Raw genomic sequence first — 5,303 nt, 5'->3', positions numbered from 1 at the left:
TTGCGGCATTGCTGAAAGCTTACTAAGAGAAGTTACTGGGTCCTACAAAACTAAGAAAGTGAGCTACGAGGGACGCCCTGCCGTGATGCCGTATGTTCACAATATCTCCCACAGAATAAGGAGGACAGCTAACAAGTACGGAGTCCAGGTGGTTTTTTCAGCTGCCAATAAGCTCATTGGAATGTGTAAAAAGGTCAACGAGAATGAAGACCACAAAAAGAAACCTGGGTGCAACATCAAACATGAAAACACCTATGTAAAGTGTGACGAAAACGTCATTTACAGCATTCCGCTCAGCTGCCAACAAACTTACGCAGGGCAAACGGGAAGATGCCTTAACAAGAGGCTCCGGGAACACGAAAGATCATGTGAACAACTTGCAAAGTCCGGGAATCTGGCAGCTCATTTCGCACACTGTAAATGCATACCCTTGCTAAAAAACACCAAGGTAATAGGTAGGGCTAGAAACGAACGGGAACAAGAAATTATCAAAGCTTTTGCAATGCACATTGCTCCAAAACAAACCAAACCAAACCAAACCAGATAAGCAATGCGTCAGCTCCCCTTCAGTGATGTTAGGGGGAACAGAATTAACCTCCCTCAAGAACAGTAATCTTCGGCTGTTGTAAGCGCGCGTAGTTTTTACCTGTTTTTCCTTCATTCTTGTAGTCAAATGTGTGTATATAGTCATGTTTCTTCTGAGATTAAACAGTAGTTAGAAAGCGCTTCGTCCTGTGCGTTTTCAGTGTTTTTATAGCGCTCACCAATTCCTTCAAGTATGTATTTCCAACTCGCCCCAGTAGTAGCTCTTTTGTCTTTTACATTGCAAGACACCACGGCTACTCCCACAGGCAGTCACTTCCATACTGATGGTCAAAAAATTCAAGTGCAAGAGTAGGGATCCTTACCACATCGTTGCAAGCTAGCTAATGACTTAGGTTGGGCACAAGGTACACTCATAGAGAAAAGTTTGCTGGATGTCGATTTTCCGAAAATATTTATTTTTGCATTGCCTCGCCAGGCAGTCAGCTGAAATTTGTTCAATAAGATCGAGTATCCATGTCCCCTCCTCATTCTAGGCTTTTGATTAAATTGCTCTGGCTAACAGTACAGAGAAAATGTTTCACAAAGAACTTTCATCCCACAAATTTTTATCCATTACTGTACAAGAACACTGCAGTATAGCTAGATACCCTCCGCTGCACAAAGCAAACAGAAGGAAAGTATCCATTATGTGACAGGGTCAAACTTGCACTGTAGTTCAAACTTACCTGAAGGTTGCTGCTGTAAGCTGCAGGTACTATATAGCTGCTAGCTTAGGTCAGTCACATCCACACTGTATGGACAAGAAAAAGTACGAGAGAGCACCTTATACAGCACGTTGTCAACGATGCAGCAAAACACAATCTCTGTCGAAACTACAATGCCCACAGGGCTCACTGATGAATCACGCATCAGGGCACTGACAGCATATTTGATGATCCACAGCTGCACAGGAGTAAGGAAGAGAGGTCTGGTCACAATCCAGGAACATGTGGCTCTAGGGGTGTCATATATGGTCCTGCTATCTGGCTCAGCATTGAGCCCTGTGGGCATAACATGTTTGGCAAAGTTATACCAAAGCACTGCAAGAGCTCATTGCACTCAGTGATTGGGAAGTAAGTGAAAAATGTGACTGAAGCTCGCAAATTTAACACAACAGTTAAGCTGTCTTAAACAATGCTACTGCACAGTGCAAAGTACTGTGCAGTGAGTGGATGGTTGGAGACTTCCATTTGGCAAGCCTAATAAATAAATTGATAAGCTGTGGAAGTATGCACAACTTTTATATGACATTTTCAACCTACCTGTGCTTTGCACGGCTTGGCATAATTAATGTAGGCACCAATACACTCGGTAGCCGGGCCACATCCACACTGCAAAGGCAACAGAAAAGAAAAATTCAGTCGCGAAGCACTGAAAAACTAACACCGTCCTGGCACTATGCTTTTCGTGCATTCTGTTTTATCGTAATTATGAACCTACGCGCAATTGCCTTAAGATTCACACCATGCAACTACACACCGTCTCGACTTTTTTTTCACAAACACGAGAAACACGTTTGCGGCAGCTAATGCATACACGTGGCAAACAAGTAGCGCAACAGAGTACAACTGCGTTAATGCGCTTTAGTCATCCCACAGCAACACCCTGAAAGTAATTTTCAAGCACAGTTACTTACCTCGCAAGTGTTAACACCATGGCCGCTTCTTTCATCCGAAGCAACAAAGCATGTCTCGGCAAGGGGTCAGGCGACACCGGAGCTTTTTCACGAGAGCTTCAGAATCAAACGAGCGTCTTTTCGAGCGCGTAGATGACACATCACATTTGTAGCACAACCAAGCAACCACAGAGCGAACAAACCGCACATTGCAGCAAAAGTAAAGGTCGAAAGGAGCACCGCGCGACGAAAACCAACGAGACCATCGCGCCACAAATATTGGCTTGGCTGATAGATTGGATTGGGTTGACTTTTAGGCTTACCGCTCTGCCGCGGCCCCTGGTAGGAGTTTATTAGGGTTTGTTTTCATGGAAGGCAGCATGCATGGCTACATGCCTCGTTTTCACCGGCATGTAGCTATGCATCTTGCCCAAGCATCTGTTTTAACGTTTTTACATGCCTCGGTTACCTCGAAGGAGTGCTGCAGGATAAAAGGGCGTTAATTATGAGCACTGGCGCCAGAAAGCCAAGCGATTCGTTTAATTCTGGTTCTTTTACATCAACACCATAGTTGAGTGATCTTAATCAATTCTGAATATTAAACTAGTTGGTGGTAGAAATGTGATTGTGTGAATTTTGGCATTGGCAAAATAGAATTTGTTTTAAAATCTTCGCCTGAGGGAAAACAAATTATATATGCCATGTAAGCTCACATCCCAAGAGGGATGCTTACGGATACTCCTCGGACATCCGCCGGCGGATGTCCGCCAGCCATCTAAAAACGAACGTCCCTCGTACATACACAGAATCTCCGATGCGTATATCCGAATATGGACATACGTAGGCATGCCCTATGGACATCCCAGCCTGGCACTGGAGATTCGGACCTTACTCGGACCTACCCCGGATATCCGTGGTTGACTGGGTAAAGTTGGAAGTTGCGCTTCTTTCCTGTCGTCTCTATCTTTTTCCTGTGTACGTCTTTTTAGCGCACACCCTTTCAAATATGAATATGTACCAACTAGCCCGTCAAAAAGCTTTACTAATATATAGTTCTTGCTGTCACATTCGAAGCTATAGAAATCTCATAAAAAGGAACTGCGCGCATTATGCAACTCAAAATGTGGTGGAAATAATCCAGTTAGACTGAGAAAAGCTTCTTTGGTAAAAAAAAAAAAGCTTCACGATCATTTTATGCGAACAGCTAAGAATAATAAACCGTACGTATGACAAACCCAGAAACTCAGGCATGATTTAAGTAGAAATATGGCACTCTCTAACCCCCCCCCCCCCCGCCAATAAAAAAAATTACGTAGGAAGGCCATGCCGAACTCCACTTTTTCGGCGAAAAATATCCAAGAAGTATACGCATGTGAAATGAGCCCTCGCTCGTAAATTACAGGCCCCTCAAATGGTGTATCTTTCTGTGGTCGCTTAATTTTACTGCCTATGATATTTCTTCACTTTTACCAGTTAACAGCAACTGAAACAAAGATCTCAGTAAAGGAAGCCAAAATAAATGGTACAGGTCGCGGAAGCAAAAGGGATGGACATCTCTGATTACAATTAAAGGAAAGCCGCTGTGGTGGTTACAGTAGTATATGCATCTAATTGTGTGTAATGTCTTGATTGTAATGATGCGCAAGACATTGCTGTACATGGATTATTCCGTGGTGTTCTCTTACGAGCGCTAAATAATTATAATCAAATTTGTTTCTCGTGCTATTTCGGTTTCGTCAGCCTATAGTGATGGCTGTGACGCCAACGTGTGTTTATAGCTAACAAGGCAAGAGCGGGGCCTAAAGCTGGTCCTTCATAGTGCAGATATCGCGCTTACTGATACTGATAACTATTGCTATTCTGTGCATGTGCTGTTTATGTCAGTTGTCTGCACTGTGCTTATGGTTCACAGGTCACGGGAGACATGAAAAAACTGCGATACGTTGATTAGTCGTTTTACTTCGCTACAATGCAGTCTGCTTCAAGAATCGGAATGACAACGAATGTAGAAGCAGAGATTATATTGTAGTTTTTTTCATGTCTCGCGCTTCTTGACCTATAAGCCACTTTGACGGTACAGTCATCGTTCGGCTGTTAAAAACCGAAACCGAAACAGCATGACAAAACATTTCCCTGTTCACAGATCTACAATATCTACCGCGAAGAAAGAACTGTGAAAAACGGTCATTTACGCTTGTATTAATGAAAAAAAAAGGTATTGTTTTGAGAGTTCAGAGGTGCAAAGCGGCGGCGTGATGGTTACGTAACTGTGGAGGCCGAGACCGCGCGCCAATAGCGCAGTCTATTTTTCCATGGTGCGCTCCTTCGTGCCTCGCCTTCGTTGAGTGCGTCTGTTAATCTGTGTCGCCTTTTTGGTACTCGGTTCGAAGGCTTTCTTTTACCAGCAGGCCGTGCACTTTATCGCAGCATGCCTCCTAAAAAACGGTAAATTGCTTATTTTGAGCCCGGTGCGTCGTCAGCGAAAGTTCCGCGGCAAACCGTGTGGAGCCAGCGGCAAAGGGAACCGTCGAATGAAGTTTCACAGGTGAGCCGTTGCGCATGACACGTTTCCAAATACGCCCGCTACCCCCCAATTTCTCCCCGTACTCCTTGGGCTGTACCTTGGGCTTCTACGAAAAAAAATAAAAAATCGATGAGCAGAGGCAAGTAAGCCTGTTTCTAGCGTGTTGTGGGGCCCGCACCGAATCGAGGCGAGTGCATATTTGAGGGATGGGGGCGGATTTAACAGGCAGTGGTGAATAGGTGAGGCGTGTTTCCGAAGTGAATGCAAACAACCATGGAAGAATCGTCTGTCAGCTTTTTCCGGTTACAAATTTCTCCCATGCACTGCCTTCTGCATAGCAAATGCCCTGTATTCGTGCATCGTTTATTCGCTAATCTATTTGTGCTGCGACATTGCGTATTGCACCGTAAGATCAGCGCGTGCTGTGTATGGACGCGTCCTGAGCGCAGAAAATGACCATTACGAAAGGTACGAGTGTTTTCTCGAGTGTATGCACGGCAGTCGGCTGTGTGCGCGAAATAGTTTAACGCGTTGGTCGTTATATATTTGTTTTTTTTTTTTGCTGCATCACGAAGGCAA

The sequence above is a fragment of the Amblyomma mixtum genome, chromosome 3 (genome assembly GCF_055824585.1).
Source record: "Amblyomma mixtum isolate Tamu chromosome 3, ASM5582458v1, whole genome shotgun sequence".
In the NCBI taxonomy this organism is placed as follows: domain Eukaryota; kingdom Metazoa; phylum Arthropoda; class Arachnida; order Ixodida; family Ixodidae; genus Amblyomma; species Amblyomma mixtum.
The sequence above is the reverse complement of the archived record's forward strand: the minus strand, read 5'-3'. Positions refer to the sequence as shown.